This window comes from Balaenoptera physalus (assembly GCF_965194825.1).
Source record: "Balaenoptera physalus genome assembly, chromosome: 17".
Taxonomy (NCBI): domain Eukaryota; kingdom Metazoa; phylum Chordata; class Mammalia; order Artiodactyla; family Balaenopteridae; genus Balaenoptera; species Balaenoptera physalus.
This window is the reverse complement of record NC_138895.1, coordinates 67,996,670-68,015,417: the sequence shown is the minus strand read 5'-3', so window position 1 is coordinate 68,015,417 and position 18,748 is coordinate 67,996,670. Positions and strand designations below refer to the sequence as shown.

Genomic DNA, 18,748 nt, shown 5'->3' with positions numbered 1-18,748 from the left:
TCCCTTTGCTTTAAGCTGCAAAGGGCTGGGGGAGACTAGAAGAGTTCTGGGTTTTTTTAATACTGTGTATGAAACTAGGGAGGCTTGTTGAAAGCAGTGAGATATACTATAAACTTAGCAAGTATCATCTCAATTTGTAAACTCACATCTTTAGGAGTTAAAAAAACTTAATTTTAAAATAAAAGGAATAAGAAATGGTAAACTGGATGTTCCTCTACTGTTTCAAAATCAAATAGAGAATTTAGTTGATAGGTGGGTTCAAGAAAAGACTCCTTCTTTGAACTATTTAAACGATTTGGCTCATATCTCCTCCTCTCCTATGCAATTTTTTGTTCTCCTATTATAGTGCTTATCTCCGTGGAAGTCCTATGGGACATCCCTCCTTGTCCCCTTCCCTCCTTGTCTCTCCTTCCTTTCTTCCCACCCTCTCTCCCTCCCTCCCTCTCCCTCACCCTCCCTCCCTTCCCTTCCCTCTCCCTCTCTCTCTCCCTCCCTCTCCCTCTCTTTCTCTCTCTCTCCCTTTCCATCTTCTTTCCTCTCTCTTCCACTGCAGCTTGAGCTTTTGAAAGGCAGACCCAGTATTTGGCTCCTTGTTTTGTGTCCTGCCACTTAGCACAGATTCTGTTGTATGATAGGTGTTCAATCACTGTTTCTCATTTGAATTGATCATTATAAACAAATTTCTTGCAGCTGGTATGGACCAGAGCCTTTTCCATTGGAAGTTCTTCCTGAAAAACACATGGATCATGGGGGAGGACAGAGTAAGTAATCTAACCTAAAAGGTTGTGAAGCTCCATGACACACCCAGAATGCAACAGTCCAAATATGAATTCAGTCCTTGGCTTACTTTTCTTTGTTGGCTTCAGAACTGACCTTGAGTCATGGAGCAGACCGTGATACAAATAGAACAATTTTTTGTTGTTGTTCTTGTGTTTTCTTTTTGTATTCTGCAATAAAATCCAGAAGTGCCTTTTCAATGGATCACTGAAAAAATCATAGTAGAATATTATGGTAAAAAATTAAATATATACATATACAAATTAACAATAGTGCTTAAAAATAAAATGCCCCAGGGGCTTAGCAAACCCTTCTAAGAGCTTCAGTAAAACTCACATTCTGACATCCATACTCCTACCCTTAGATATATATAGCATAAGAGGAACATGGACATGATGGAGGTTAGACAGAAGATTTCAGCATGAATGGCCTAAGAAAGAATCAAGAAACTTAAATATTTTAAAATAGAATAAATTTTGCAAAAAATAGTTTTTTATACACATATATATGTATATATATATGATATATCCTTAACTATTCAGTAGAAGTAGTCATAGATATATGAGTAATAATTATAACAAAACTAACATATTGGACACACATTATCTGTCAGGCATTGTACTCAGGCTTGTGTATTATCTTATTTAATCATCAAATAAATTTGGGTCATATAAAATTGAATCTTAAGGACATGAAATAAATTTTCAAAGCTGTGTACATATTAAGTAGCAGGGCCAGTATTCAAACCCAGAAAATCTAACTTCATAGCCCTCAGTCTTAATCACTCTAATATGTTTAGTATATTTAGTAGATATAATAACACTGAACCCAAAATATTGTAAAATCCAGATGCAAATTTAGGAAATTCACTGTATACAAGAATAACAGTTAATTTTTATTTTTTAACATCAAATTGGATGAATATTAAAACACAGGACCTCACCTGTTTCCTACATAAATTTGCAGTGAATGGTAGTCAAAAACTAAATACAATCCCTTGTCAGGCAAAAGAGTTGTAAGGTCCATAAAACACAAAAATACCTTTTTCAAGTTCTCTTCTCCCGTTCAAATTTACATAAGTTTACAAAGTAACTTTTTCAGCAATCACAGCCCTTATAGCCAGTTTTGAAATAAATTAACTTTAGAAGCAGGTCTTTGAATTTCTGTAATATAGTGTGTTAAATCAATATTTTATAAAATATTAAGCTTATAATTTGTCTTGCCCTCTTTAATCAAATGCATTAATAATAGCAAAAATAAAGATTATGACAGAAACAATGGTAGGCTTTTACTCCATCATTTTCTTTTCCTGGACATGTATAAAGACTTCATTTCCCAGCCTCATTAGCTGTAAGATCAGGGTGATTTGACTGAATTCTGGCTAATGAAATGGAAGTTGAAAAGTTGTGCACTAACTTCTGTGCCTGGACCTTAAAATATTTTGTGCAATCAGATTTTACTTCCCTTTTATTAAGTGATTGTGGAGACCACATGTTGCAGCCTTACAAGATGGACTCAGCCTGGAGTTACATGAGAGAAAATCACCAACAAAAGCGTACCCACACTGTATTCTAATGTGCATAAGAAATAAACTTATTATGATAAGCCAATGAAGACTCATTGTTACTACAAGGGAGAAAGGACTACTCAGGCTAACGCAATTGCTAATAATATTTTAATGAGACAAACTGTTTTTGGAATATTATTAAATGTAATAAAATTATTAATGTAATTTTATTTTATCTTTATGTAATGATTTTTAAATTTATTTTTTTTTTGCATAGGTCTGATAATATACATATCTTCTCAGTAGTACAAATATACATATGTTTGGGTTGCATGATAAAGATACTTTTTCTTGATGAAGAAGCAATCAAAAACATTTGGAATTAACTTAAAATATATGCTTCATTAACACATTTTCATCACCAGCTATTTCACTATCAATAGGACACTCTTAGACGTATTATTTTCACAAATCTGATCCATATATCTAGGTCTTAAAAGACAAGAAAATGAATGTCAGTTGTATCTTACTTCCACACACCACTCCTAATCTTCACCCACTCTTAGTTGATATAGGTCACCATACCCAAACCAATGACTTAGTAGAGAACGTCAGTGCCAAGGAATTAAACCATGGCTGAAGACAATGTCCTCCAAACACTCATATCCTTTAGGTTCTGTAATGTATAAGCATTATATTTGAGAAATAAGGACAGAAACAATAATTAAGTTTCCAAAGGAAAAAAATTAAAAACAAGTAGATGCAAATTTTCATCTTAGATATATAGGTATATCTACATACACATACATACCTAAACACATGCACACAGACACAAATGTATGATTGTATACTTACACATATATTGGGTATTCATTTTATAGAATCAGAAAAAAAAATTTTTTTATCCTAGGGATTTTCCTACTCAAACTGAAAATAACTAGAGGTAAAATTGAAATGAATCTTAGCTGCAAGGAAAAATTGAGGGTCTTGGGTCTCATTTTCTTGAGTTAAGTCAAGAGCAATATTTGTTTCAAGAGTCTGATAGAAAATTTTTGTCCTATTCAAGTTCAAAAGCCAAAGACAGTCAATATTCTAGCTCTTAACAGCCATACATCTTTCAAGAATAACTGGTAAGCTCAAAGAGAGTGTCTGCTCAAGGGTTAGCTCCAGAATGTATTCATTTTGAGAACTTTGTGGCTCTTTAAAGTCTAGGATTAAAAGCAGTAGGAAGAGTGGCCTTTGAAATCTTTGAAACCGTTGACAGCTGTGAGCTCTCTGAGACCTCTTGGTCACAATAACATCTACTGAGTACACTCTTGGACATATCTCACTAGAAGCTCTCACCCTATCATCTGATCAAAAGTTTGACCTTTTAGGTCACTTTGTGAGAGTTTCAGATGTTCTTTTAAAAAGGCAAGGCCAACATTTCAACACAACTAAAACTATTTGAAAGTGTTCAGGGTATATGATGGCTCTCTCTCAACTTGAAGGAAACATCTCCTACAGTAGTGCTTTTACCTCATTAGTTCTCAAAGCAGTGGTGCTAGGGACTGAGTAAATGTGTTCCTTCAAAATTCTTATGTTAAAGCCCTAATCACCAATGTGATGGTATTTGAAAGGAGAGCCTTTGGGAGATAATTAGGTCATTAGGGTAGAGGTTTCAAGAATGGGATTAGTGCCCTTATAAGAAGAGACATGAGAGAAATGATGTCTCTTTCTGCCATGCAAGGATACAGCAAGAAGGTGGCCATCTGCAAACCAGGAAGAGGACTTTCAGCAGACCCTGAATCTGTTGGCACCTTGATCTTGGACTTCCTAGCCTCCAAAAATTAATGCTTATTGTTTAAGCCATCCAGTCTATAGCATTTTGTTATAGCAGCTAACTAACGAAGACAAATGGTGATCAAACAACCAAGCACTCTTAACATAGCAAGCTACTTTTAGATGCAAAATATATGTTATAAATGTCCTAAGTTGATTGCACAGTGTTAGGAAACCAATTTTGCAATTTTCTGCCATCTTTACTTGGTAGAAATGACTCAGTTCATATTAAGAGGAACTATAAATCTCTTATCTCTCTTGGTCAGTGGATTTGCCTCTTCATTAGAGAGATGGCATTTTGGTGGGATGTCATGTATTATTAGTCAATGTAGAAATTTTTATAATTCAAAATGTAACTAAAGGCAGGGAAGGGACAAATGTTCTCTTGGCATAATAAGGTCATAGTTACTCATTCATAAGTAATAAAGTTTTCACAGTAAAGTGTGTATGAATTTTTTTGTTCTTTGGATTGTTTGGGAGGATTTATACTGTTTCAGAAGGAAGTGGTGAGATGTGTTTGATTTTAGGTACTCTATAAAATGCCAGATGTCACCCCAAGTGCATGTTCTTCTCATATCATCTTGTTTCTATAAGAGAGCAGCAGCCTGAAAGTGCTAAAATCAGAGTCCATCCCTGGCACTTATGGAACAGCTATCATTAGGCCAGGGAGGGATAGCGGAGAAAGCCACTGAAACCTAAGACTAGAGCATTTACAAGACACAAAAATGGGTTAACATGAACTGAGATTTTATTATTTGAATTAAAAAGCACAGTTCCTTAGGATCTGCCCTTTTCTGGACACACACAAAAGATAAAAGAGGATGATGTGGTTAAAGGGAGAGAGAACTTCCAAATATTAGATAGAATGGTACAGGTAAATGTCCCAGAAGTATGTCATACCCACATTAATCTCTCTCTGTGAGGATAGAGAATAGACCAATATCGCTAAGGTGACAAGAAAAGAAGGGATGGACACATGGCTTACATAGTGCAATTTTTCTTTCCTACCTTGAATGTTTGACTGCTAAAAAAACCAAACCAAAACAAACAAACAAAAAAGATTATGGTAGGTGTATTAGTTTGTTTGAACTGCCATGACAGAATACCACAGACTGGGTGGATTGAACAACAGAAATGTATCTTCTCACAATTCTGTAGGCTGGAAGTCCAAGATCAAGGTGCTGGCAGGGTTGGTTTCTGGTGAGACATTTCTTCCTGGTTTGCAGAGGCCCACCTTCTCATTGTGTCCTCACCTGGTCTTTGTGCACAAAGAGAGAGGTCTCTGGTGTCTCTTTCTCTTTTTATAAGGACACCAGTCCTATGGGATTAGGGACCCTTACGACCTCATTTAAACTTAATTACTTCTTTAAAGGCCCCATCTCCAAATAGAATCACATTGGTGGTTGGACTTCAACATATGAATTTTGAGGAGACATAATTAAGTCCATAACAGTAGGAGATGTCATGTTTAAAAAAGAACTAAAACTTTTTCAGGATAAAAGGGTAGAATAGCAAATGAAGCCGGGGGTTAAATTATTGCAAATAAATATATTTTGTTAGGTCCTGACTAAATATATTCGTTCAACTTATTATGAATTTTCCAATGACCAAGGTAAAGATGTGAACAACATCAGTTATGGAGCCCACAATCTCAGTAAAGTCTTATTTGCTTTCAGGAGAAACAAAGCTTTTCTTAGAGTCAAGGCCTGAAAGATACCATTTTGATAACACCTTAAGAGTTCAAGCAAAAGCCAGTTAAATAACATTGTGTCTTATTGTCTCTTTCACTGGTAACTGCTAGAATAAAGACAAATCAAACATTCAGTAAAAGTGTTTCTATGAAAGGTCCACACAATGTGGGCCAAATGCATAGCTTTTGGTGATACTTTTGATAAGCTGGGTCCAACAATTTTTATTTATATATCTAAAATAAGTAACAATGAGTAGTATAAAATTAATTTCCATATTCTGACCTTTGCTAATCAGAAAAGTATACTATTGTGCATATTTTTAACAAAAAAGAAAGATAAAAAATTCTAAATAATATGGACACAAAGAGGCTTCTTCTTCTTATGTCTGTTCTCCATCCAAATGCTCAATGTTATTTTTATTTTACAAATTTGGGAGGGCAGTTTGAGGACGTCAGAGCAATTTGTGGCTTACTTAAACTGTATCTGAAATTCTTGAGGTTGTATAAAAAAGTGAAGAAATAAACACATGGATAAAATAATTTATTACAAAAGGACTTCAGCATGACCAGGGATGACTACATGACCCAGCAGCCCTGTTTATAAACTAAAAGTTCCTGAACTTAAGGATTGGCTTCTAAAAAGGAAATGACCATTTCTGTGTTAGTTTAATAAACCTCAAATTAAAATGTTATATTAATTGTTGTGTGTATTTGGAACTTCAGTACCAAATAGTTACTTACTCTAGATGGTGACATTATGCACAAGGTTGGCTTCTGGATATAACCCAGGGACCCAAGGATCTCTCTTTAACCTAAATATTAAGCCACCTAATTTGCAAAAGTGGTCACTTTTTCTATCTATGAATCACCAGTTGGGGGAAAAAGTAAGTGTTGGGGCCACTAGCTCCCAGAAGCACGATTAAAATATATGTTTTTATCAGTGAGTATATGCTTTCCTAGCCTTTGAAAAATTCAACATCTATTTATTCAATTAGTAACCATCCCTCTAAAATGCAGGGAAAACCTTGACCAAACACAGACAATGAAAAATACACAGAGTGCGTTCAAAGGAGAGTCTGTGTTTCCCCAGGCAGCAGAATGACCTGATCAGAAAATATTGAGCCCAGATGATGTATCAAGGCTCTCTTTGGTCCAATCCCAAATTTCTTTTCTCTTTTTTGCTCTCCCTAAGTGAAATAGCATTTAGGAGTTAACCTGTTCAACTGATCATCTCCAGAACACACATTTAGTATTTTCTATAGTTGGAAATTTCAGGGAAATATTGATGTTAAAGACACTTCTGTGTGCAGTGTGACCTTTGGGACTATTTTAATGTTTTATTATTATTTAATCAATATGTGTTTTCATCTTGTTTCCTGAATGAGAATGAAGCTCATTCAGGGTAGTTATTTGTCTCACACTTCTTTAAATTTGCTGTAAAGACTAGAAATGATGTACTGCACACAGGGAAGAGCACGGCCAGGAGGAACACGCTTGGGTTCTGGGATCGATTCTAATTCTCACTCTGCTAGTCCTGTCACTAGCTATGTGATTTCTGGTCACTTATTTAACCCTCCTGAGATATAATTATTATTCTCAGAACATGCTGGGGTGTGTGGGAGAGTGGAGTTAGCTGACTGGCTACTAGTGAACAAGAGGTTTAGTGCAAACGGCTGATCCCATTTACATGGGTTTGAGGTTTGAGTGCTCTTGGCTTTGTTTGCAGAAACCTTTCTTCAGAGACGTTCAGCTTTCAATACCTTTAAGAAAATGCATTGAGAAGATCAAGGGAAGGATCACTTTTAAGCTGAGTGCAAAACCCAAAGCTCACTTAGATATCCTTGGCTTATTCCACTACTGGATAGACTTATGTTCTTGGGCAAAGACAACTGTTTTTCCTGGCTCTCTTCCTCAAATATGCAGACAAATCCTCGATGGCAGCAACAGCTAGAGAAGAGTTTATAGCCAACTCTGTTAAAGGAAGTCGGTAATACAAGTCCTGTTTACTGGTGCCAAATTGCATAGTTGGTCCAATATTAGAAAAAAAGTTCAGCATCCAAGGGTTTCTATTGACCACTGTGAGTGATTTTACTTTTTCGAATCAAAGTTGTTTACTGCAATGCTTCAGGTAGGGCTTGTCCAGAGTAATTTTGAAAAAAATAATGAATAGAGGTCTTGTTTGTTTTTGTTTGTTTGTTTAAGGCCTACTTTTACATACCTGGCATTACAGTGACCAACACACAGAAAGAGGGATTCTACTAAATGTACTGAAGGGGCTGCTGGAAAAGATGTAGGGATGTTAAAGATGAAAAAAATAGAACAGTGGGGGAAAGGGTAAAATGGTATACTTTATATTTGAACTCGTATAACTAACTGATTATTGATGGTCATTCAGTGAAAAACCTTGATTTGTGTTTTGGGGGGCCAGTCTTGCTCTTCCAGTCTTCATCTTGAAAATCCTCCCCTCCCCCACTACCATTTCAGCTGCTGTTGTCCATTGTAGCTGTCAGTGTTCTGCAACACTAGGTTAAATATTTGTATAGTAGCTTGAGATTGGATTTGTTTCTTTCTGTGACCATTATGTTGTCATGGCAAAAGTCTTGTGTAATATGAGAACCATAATTTCCGTTTCACAAAGAAAATAATGATTCTTCAAGCTGACTTAAAGGACTCAACAATTTAAATGAACAGCAAGAAACCCATACTTATGTATCTCTCGAATACACTTGATTTGTATACATCTAAGGAAGTATGGCTAACTGGTATCTTACGTTATAACATAGTCCCATCTCCCCAGCATTTGTCATGGAAGCATTTGTTCATTATTTCATAACACAAGTTCTTTTAACAACCTGGAGATAGTTCCATTAAGAAATTCAGAAATTTCACCAGGATTCATGGAGAAACACATTCCTTTATGCCCTGGTTTTGAAATTACTTACCAAATCAGAGTCTTTGGAATTTCCATAGCTTAAGCAATTGTTGTAAAAGAAACTTAGTATACTCCTGATATTCAATCCACTTTGCTTTCTGGATGAATGCAAAATTAATGTTTTTTGGTGACAAATTATCTTATTTGGAATTTATAGATGTTTTCGTCAAAAGTACTGACTACAGATTCAAAACAATAATAATTTTTTAAAAAGCAGTGTTCTTCTTATGCATGGGATAACACGGTTCAAATCAAAAATTTTGCCTCTCCTTTGTTTACGGTGTACAGGCTTCAAAAAGGTGGATCTATTTTTTGAACAACAATTTTTTTTCCCCACAATTCTGTGGTTTGCAAGGTGGTTCTACTGGGTTTGCCTGGACTCTCTCAGGCAGTTGCAACCAAATAGCAGCTGGATTGATTGGGCTGGGAGACCCCAGATGACTTCATTCACATCTCTGGTAGCTGGTGATGCCTGTCAGCTGGGGTACCTCAGTTCTCCTTATCTGGACTTCATCCACAGGACCGCACAGATCAGTTGCTGCCCTTCTGTTTGTTCTCCCCATTTCCTTTCCTTCTCCATTATTTTGCAGCTCCTTATTCCTCAGGGTGCTTGAAATATTTTTTAAGTTCTCTAATCCAATTCTCATGTGAAGGATGTGGCTATCTCACGCCTTCTTACTCTTCTCATACTACGCTAGATCCATGTTGTTTTCTTAGCTCCCCCCCCCCCCCCCACTTATTTTGACAGCTTCTATCACCTTTGGGACCAGCTTGTATTTCTGTTCTGTGTCTATTCATGCTTTGGAGTGAAACTGCAAAATAGAAAAACATGGCAAATTTTACATGACTAAGTATTTAATTTGCACAGTCCTGAGTTTTGTACTATGATTCTCTGCAGAGGACTACCTTACTTCTATGTCCTTTAAAGGATTTTCTTTTATTTTTTATTTTTAAAAACTAGATGCATTTCTCTATTTTATTTTGGAATATGTACTTCTTGATGTCAACTAAAAACATCCTACAGTTTATCTGCCTTCTTTCTAGATTTTTCCTCTCTCAATAGGGAAATAAGAGCCAATGGTCCACTCCAAGAAAAGCACAACCAGATCCAAGTGAACACAGCTTCTTTAAAGGTCCTGCCAATGAACCACACTATCTGCTGCTGTCATTTAAGCACTTTGACACCCACCTGGGGCTATTGTCACAGGTGCCTATTCTCTACTCCATTCAACTTTTAAGGGTCTACAAATGGTGTCCAGGATTCAATGTAATCAACATACTGAAAAATAAGAGAAGTGCCCAACAGAAACAAACTGAGAGTGTATTATAGCTGTCATCATGAAAGCCACATTTCTAATTATTTTACTGAGGAAGAGTGAGAGCTGCAAACTTTTTTTTAAAAGACCATGTCCCTGAACAGCAAATATCATGAAAACCTCAAATCATCAAATAATAAACAGAATTGTTAAGCACTGTATGAAAGTCCTCTTATTTTAAGTAATATTGCCCCTAATCACAAGTAAAGACAATATGAATTAGATTTGCCTCTTTGAATTAACTGTGGTGAGTTGTAACTTACATGATTATCTTACCTTGAACATTTTTGCTACTATTTATTTTTAAATTGTTATTGCCTGAGCTCTGTCCATTATCTCGAGTAAAATTCATTTCTCAACTCTCAATGCAAAATTTTGTGTTAATTTAAGATTAAAATGGCATGGAGATTTAAATATAATGCCTTTTTCCTCCAAGGTCAGAATAGATTGAGGATCAGTAAAAGGGAGAAATTAAGAAACCTGACTTCATTTCAGTCTATTGCTTGGAAATAGCAAAAGGACCTCATCTGTCCTGGGAACTTTCCAAGTATTTATTGTTATTTATGTTTATTATTTCCAAGAGACTTTTCCCCGAAGAGCTCTGGGATCTTATAACAATTTTCATATTTTCTAAGCAAAAATAAATAAATAAATAAATAAATTGAAACGTGTTGAGAAAAGAATATGGATAGAAGGAGATATTAAGAGTATAGAAGAAACAATAATTAAACCAAAATAAACAAGACAAATAAGAGAGTTTGAAACTCGGTTGGGTAGTGATTGAGGATGGACACTGTCCAGTGGGGAGAGTTGAGGTTTTAGAAGTCCAGATATTTTCTAGAAAAAGTGATTTTTATTTATTTTGAAGAGGAAAAAAAATATTTTTGAGGGTAAATAGATGTAAAAGAGCTACGTTCTACATTTACAAGGGATTACAAAACAGAGCAATGATGACCTTGCAAATAATTTCTAATTTAAAATGTGTGGGGATTTCATATTTAAAAAGGTCATTATTAATACATTTTTCTTCTCAAGTATTTTAAAGTTCTTGAGGCATGATACAGTTATGTGGGGGAAATTTACCTATAACAAGCATCATTCTGTGACCTCTGCTCTGGCCTACAGAGTGTTGAGTTAAGGAGAAGACACACTACTTATCCTACAAGAAAATCGGAAGATCTGAGCTTTGAGCTGTAATATTTCCAGATGGTTGAAATCGAAAGCAGACTTCCTCTCCTTGCCTATTCAGCCAAAGTTTTATGCAGCAGTAAATAAACTCTTATTTGCTTCTGCCACATTTTATAGCAGAATACAGATGGACTGAGGTGAATAATTTCTTGGGGAATGATTCTCTTCTCATTGTACTTTGAAGGTTGGATACTACTTCTGTCTTAAACCAGGAATACATTGCTCACAATTATAACTTCAAGAATAATATAGAATTCTGTTGGTTCATTGGCTTTTACCATTAAGACTTTTCTAAAACTTGCAGAAAATGTTCTCAATTTCTCTTTCCACAGATTGAGGCAGAAAGGCATAATGATGGTTCTTCTCCTTAAACTTTAAATATTAAACTTGTTTTCATGGAAGTTAAAAACTCAGTACATTAATTTTCATTGTGCATACAACAATGAACACTTTTAGGAAATATAATATCCTTGGAAATCTAAATTAGACTTTTAAAAAAATGTGGATTTTCTCATTAATGTGAGTGTGACCATAAAGGACACAATTGACAAATGGGTTGCGGGGGGGGGGGGGTAGTTACTTAGTTTACAAATGTAATTTCAATTTATTTTCTGACCCATAATCTCTATCCCATTTTTGGTAGAAACTGTATTTCAGCCATGACCTTTGCTGGGTAACGCTTCTGGGCCTTCCCATTATATTGAACAAAGAGAATATGTCTTGATAACTTAGAGGAATTAATAGAATCAGCTTGTCAAACATCCACAGTGTATGTGAAATCTGGTTCTAGAATATGATAAAATATAATTGCTGTGTACTATATTATGTGTTCAACCCTTCCCAACCAATTTTCAAGATAAAAAATAGAATGTCACATTCTTACAGAATCATCTCAATGCTTTGTTTTTCCTCTATGCTTGCTAAAAGTGAATAAATTGTTTTCTGATCTTCAAATGTACAGATGATGGGTATTATCAGGACTGTGAATTTTCCCAGATCTGTAGAATTGAGGTGCCTAACCTGGGGTGAAGCTAGAACTCAGTATGTGCCTGAGAATGGTGGTTGGAAAGGATATTGATTATACTCACTAGGATGTAGCTATAAATATCCTCCTCTGGCAGGCAAGTGGGAGGAAGTACAGACTTGGGAGAGAGGACTGAACATGTTAACTTCTCTGGTTCATTTCTATAAATAAATGCTAAATGTCAGTGCTGTATTTGATACTGCCCTGGGCACTTGCTATGGGCCGAATGTCTGTGTTCCCCCTAAAATTCATACGTTGAAATCTTAACCCCAAAGGTGATGGTATTAAGAGGTGGGGCCTTTAGGCGCTGATGAGGTCATAGGGGTGGAGCCGTCATGAAGGGGATTAGGATACTTATAAAAGAAGCCCCAGAGAGATTCCTCCCCTCTTCTACTGTGAGAACGCAGCGAAAAGATGCCATCTATGACCGAGGAGATGGGTCCTCATCAGACACTGGATCTGCTGGTGTCTTGATCTTGTACTTTCCAGCCTCCAGAACTGTGAGAAATAAATTTCTGTTGTTTATAATCCACCTAGTCTAAGTTATTTTCTTATAGCAGCCTGAACAGACTAAGACAGCATCTTTATTCGATAATGAAGAAGGCACAGTACTTGATCAAGGAATGAACACACACTAGTGTGGTTTGCTTTTAGACCATCTTAACTAGTGTCTGGGTACGGGTCCTAGGGGAAGTGACTCTTGAAAGTAAGTATGAGCCAGGAGATAAAGGAAGAAAAAGGGTTCGAGTGGAGAAGGCAGTCCAAACAAAGGCACAGAACTATGAAAAAGTATACGCATAGGAGACTAGAGACTAGAGGCACTTTTAATTACTGCAGCATAGAATCTAGAGGCAAAGAGTATAAGAAGTAACTGAAGAGGAAAGGAGGTCACTGTCAATAATAATCTCTTTTTCTATACACATGTGTTCGATGTTATCTTCTTGTGAGATAATAAGCACCATTATGGCAGGGAATGTGCCTTATTCACCATGATAGCCCCAGCCTTTAGCAAATGCCTGATAAAGCCTTATTAGTGAACAGTTATTCTTTGATCGATGAGTGAATTACCTGGATGAAAACAGTGGGAATAAGTTTAGAGCAAGGGATAGATTTTTAAAATATTTAACAGGTAAAATTACCAGGATTTATCAACTAAAGTTAAAAATGGCACTGGGGTGCCTGTATTAATCAGATCATGTGCAGCGCCAGGACAAGACATAGCACAGTGTTAAGAATGTAAACTCTGGATTGTTCGTAACTCAAACCCCAGCACCATGACTTCCTAGCTATGTGCCCCTGGGTAAGTGGTTTAATCCATCTGTGCTTTGGTTTGCTCAAATGCAAAATGGGAATGAATATAGCACATGCCTCACCATGTGGTTCTGAGACTTATAGGAGTTAATTCTTATAAGGCACTTAGAACAAAGCCTAGCAAGAAGCAGTCAATGAAAAGCTCAGAGTAAATTCTCATCAAGTCATTATTCAGTAGTGACTGTTTTACTGAAGGGAGGTGACTTGGCTTTTAAATCTTAGCCATACCTCTTCTTTTTTTTTTCTTAATTTTTTAATTTAATTTTATTTATTTTTTTATACAGCAGGTTCTTATTAGTCATCAATTGTAAACACATCAGTGTATACATGTCAATCCCAATCGCCCAATCAGCACACCACCATCCCCACCCCACCGTGGTTTTCCCCCCTTGGTGTCCATAAGTTTGTTCTCTACATCTGTGTCTCAACTTCTGCCCTGCAAACCGGTTCATCTGTACCATTTTTCTAGGTTCCACATACATGCGTTAATATACGATATTTGTTCTTCTCTCTCTGACTTACTTCACTCTGTATGACAGTCTCTAGATCCATCCACGTCTCAACAAATGACTCAATTTTGTTCCCTTTTATGGCTGAGTAATATTCCATTGTATATATATACCACATCTTCTTTACCTATTCGTCTGCCAATGGGCATTTAGGTTGCTTCCATGACCTGGCTATTGTAAATAGTGCTGCAATGAACATTGGGGTGCATGTGTCTTTTTGAATTATGGTTTTCTCTGGGTATATGCCCAGTGGTGGGGTTGCTGGATCATATGGTAATTCTATTTTTAGTTTTTTAAGGAACCTCCATACTGTTCTCCATAGTGGCTGTATCAATTTACATTCCCACCAACAGTGCAAGAGGGTTCCCTTTTCTCCACACCCTCTCCAGCATTTGTTGTTTGTAAATTTTCTGATGATGCCCATTCTAACTGGTGTGAGGTGATACCTCATTGTAGTTTTGATTTGCATTTCTCTAATAATTAGTGATGTTGAGCAGCTTTTCATGTGCTTCTTGGCCATCTGTATGTCTTCTTTGGAGAAATGTCTATTTAGGTCTTTTGCCCATTTTTGGATTGGGTTGTTTGTTTCTTTAATATTGAGCTGCATGAGCTGTTTATATATTTTGGAGATTAATCCTTTGTCCGTTGATTCGTTTGCAAATATTTTCTCCCATTCAGAGAGTTGTCTTTTCGTCTTGTTTATGGTTTCCTTTGCTGTGCCAAAGCTTTTAAGTTTCATTAGGTCCCATTTGTTTACTTTTGTTTTTATTTCCATTACTCTAGGAGGTGGATCAAAAAAGATCTTGCTGTGATTTATGTCAAAGAGTGTTCTTCCTATGTTTTCCTCTAAGAGTTTTATAGAGTCCAGTCTTACATTTACATACCTCTTCTTTTGGTCTTCACTCTTTCTCTGAAAGATTTCACTGTCTTTATTGGACAAATAGCAAGTCGGAAGCCCTAAGTGATGTGTTAAAATTCACACAAATTGTCAACACCAGAACTGGGCTCAGAGCAGGGCTGCTTTGATCTCATACAGCTCTTCCTACTGAATCTCTTCAAGGAAGAACTCACTGCTGGCTGTAGATAGTTAAAAGTTAAAGTCAACTTTTAACTATTAATAAGAATACATATTTTGGCAAATTGTGTCACTTCAAAGTCTTACCTGATCCCAACATCAAAAGCTTTAGGAAAATTCTTCAAATACGTGATTTTTGTTTTATCCATTAAAGATCGATATTCCATAAATTTAGCTAAAATATTTTTTGTGTCTAAAATGAATTTTTTTAACCATGAGTTCCTCCTTTACTAGAGAGTCTAGTATAAGCAGATTTTTCATCTGCTTCTATCTTCCTCAATTAGGAGAGTTTTGTGTTCATTGTGTACTAATTTTTACATTTCTCCTCTTGTGGAGCATTAGCGAAAGCAGAAATAAAATATTGGGGAAATAAAAATGAAAGTCAAGAGAACGGAGAGTAAGGATTTTGCAATTCAGCTTTGGGAGAAGTAAAGGAAATTGAATAAAAATAACCCTGAGACTTAGAAATGCTTTGAGGGCCTCTCTGAGGTGATGAGTAGGCATATGAGTAGACAGAGGCTTGCAGGGCTGGGGTATTGGGCTCTGTTGCCTTCTGAAATGTGCTGCTTAGCAAAGGAGCTATAACTGGTAAAAGGAATTTACCAACTCAGTTCTGCCTACTGAATTAAATTGAGGTCATCCAAAGCTTTTTCCATCAAAAGGTACGTTGAATTTCTAAGAGGAATACAGGAAGAATTTAAATAGTATGCCATGATGGGAGTCAAAACTTCATAAAATGTTTGAAATGAATTGAATATATGGACAAGAAATCAAACCCTAGAAAATAAACATGTCCCTTGGGAAAGTCCTCTACTGTGGTCTGTGGACCAGAGCTGATCCTTGAAGGTTTATTATCTGTCTGCTAGGGAAGATTAGACATTGAGAATAAGCTGAAGAAACGTGTATAGCAGTTTGGATGTAATTTTATGTCTGTTCCATTTGATGATAAAAATATGGCCATAATGTATGTCTTCTGTTTGTATGTTTTATATATTCCTTTGTTTTTTATTTTATGTTTCTAGTAATTTATTCTTTATCATATTTTATAAAAATATCAGTCAAGGATGGATTGGGATGAAAAAAATTGACCCTTTTCCATAGACAGTTTGAGAAGTACTGTCTTCAAATGAATGGTTTTTCCTACAAAGTATAGCAAGTTTACAACCATTACATTAAAACAGTGGGGGAAGGAAATATAAAATTTCTACCAAGCAAGAGAAGGTAAATGGAGATTAATTTTACATTTTCCAGTATTCCTATTTTAAGATATGCAAAATGTCCTTGACAATCTTATTAGGTATCATAATAAGATCATAATGATATCATTATCATCATTATCATAATGATCAGATCATTATCAATGATCATAATCATTGAATTTATCCCTTTTATTTTGATATATATGTAATACATATTTATAAGGGCATTGACAGCTGCATTTATATTTCTGTCTTCTAGTATTAGCTTTACCTTCATATCATGTTATTTTTTAAAACTTTTTTTTTTTCAAAAAACTTTTTTGGGAATATGGCCTCTCAGTTAAGAGCAATATACAGTATTTTATATTTTCAATCTGTACATCTTCTCAAGGTTAGAGGTCCCATACATTAATTACCTATAATGCAGCACATTAATCCTTTTATTTTTCCTGAATATACTTGCTTCAAATAATATAGTAATGTTTACATTAAAGAACAAATTTCCTTCATCTTTTCCAATGCTCTTAATTCCTGTGGACATTCCTATTTTGCTTTTTGTTAGAAACTTTGAGGAAAGGAGACTTGCTAAATTCTTAAAAAGAAAGACAAATATATGAAAAATGCTCAACCCCACTCTTATAAGAATGCCTAAAGTACCTGTATTTTCCAATATTGGCAGTATTGAAATTAGACTTGAGAAAACAAAACCCTTGCTCCGGCATACCCAGGGTGATGTGCCTACCCAGAACACACACACACACACACACACACACACACACACACACACATATTCATCTTTTTAGATCATGCTCTGAGCAGGGGACTCTGGGGTTCCCTCTCCCAAAGGCCGATACCTGCTTCCAAGCCCATGTGGCCATCTTCCCTGTATTTGTAGTTTTCATGGTGACTGTCACTAGTGTGAGTGAGCAAGTGACACAGAGGCTAAGGGGCATCTGTGGGGGAAGTCATGAACAGTGATTTAAAGTGCAGTCTGGGGTGTCCACACGCCTACAAGGTAAAAGATTCAGGTGTGGGGAGAGAAAAAGGGCCCTGACCTTACGATATAGGTATAGAACTGTTTATAGGATTGGAGAATATGAAAGAAAAGCCTTTTCAAAATTCTTGGTGAACTAAACATTGGTACCACTGCTCTTAAAAGACCTAGTAAATCCCTAGTAAAAGTCTTAAATTCACACCTCCACTTGAGGATTTTATTCCACAGGTATACCCCAGATACTGTGTAAGAAAAATGTCTTTCCCCACTGTTTCAAAAACTTATTGAGTATCACCTGTGTTCCAGACACTGTTTTAAGTGCCAGGGATACAGAAGTGAATAACAACAAAAAAGTCCCTTTTCTTAAGGAGATTACAGTTTAGTGGGGGAAAGCAGAGTATGAATAAGTTACAAAATAAATGTAATTAGATAATTTTATAATAATATAAAGGAGATAAAGGGGGAATTGGAAGACTATTTAAATAGGGACATTATATGTATATATACAAACATCTATATATATAAATAATCATTAAAATAATGCTATAGTAGCAAAAAATACAGGAAACAAATAAATGTCTATTGATAAGGGATTGGTTGAAGAAAGTAGGGTCTAGCTAGGTAAATAATGTTTATCATATAGCTGTTAAAAAATGAGGTAGAGTTTTCTGCATATGCTGATAAGGCAATATCTCCAACACAGAAAAAAAAATCCACAAAATACTGTACATTGTATATTTTGTATAATCCACTTCATTTATTTAAAATAAATGCTTGTGTACTTATGATTGTATGAAAAATTTCTAGACAGCCAGAGCAACAGCAGTTCACAGTGGTGTCTTTGGCCAAATGTAGTTGAAAGTACATTGTTCATTAAAAACCCTTTGTCCTGTTTTAGCTTTTTTACTATATGAATTTATGACTTTTTAAACAAATGTCTGTTTTAACGTCCCAGGTTGGGTTAAGATGGAAGTGCTGTAGTGTAGACTGAGTGCAATGGAATTCCAACTGGAGTATGCACCGTGGTTGCAGAAAATAAAATGCTTCCTCTGGGTGAGAAAAGTGTGAACAAGGGAGAGAAACCCAGGCGGTTGATGTCGATGAAACTTCAGTGAATACATTTCCAGAGACACACTTAAAGTGGGGAGAAGCAGCTGAGCTGTTTTTAAAATATGAATATTTGCTGTAGGATCCAACTTGGAATAAACTAAAACCACCCCGGGTTTCAGGTCGGGAAGCAGGACTCCTGCAGTGAGAGGCGGGCTACGCTGGCGAGAACGTTTGGCAGCTTCGGGGGGTGTTCACACTGGCTTCTCAACAGGCTGAACGTACGAGCCTGGGACGTAAGACATAACAGAAGCCTTGGTTTCAGGTGCTGGGCTAGGCCTTCTGAGGCAGCAGCAGG

The 18,748-nt window shown here is 36.1% G+C and overlaps 1 long non-coding RNA gene across 2 annotated transcripts in view; it reads right to left on the bottom strand.

Annotated features, from left to right (window-relative positions):
• Positions 1-18,748, bottom strand: part of LOC309646696 — a 102,667-nt gene that overhangs the window by 59,238 nt on the left and 24,681 nt on the right. For both annotated transcript variants that reach the window (XR_014255535.1, XR_014255536.1), the window contains exon 2: positions 874-984. This is a non-coding gene — a long non-coding RNA (uncharacterized lncRNA). The remainder of the gene's footprint in view (positions 1-873; positions 985-18,748) is intronic.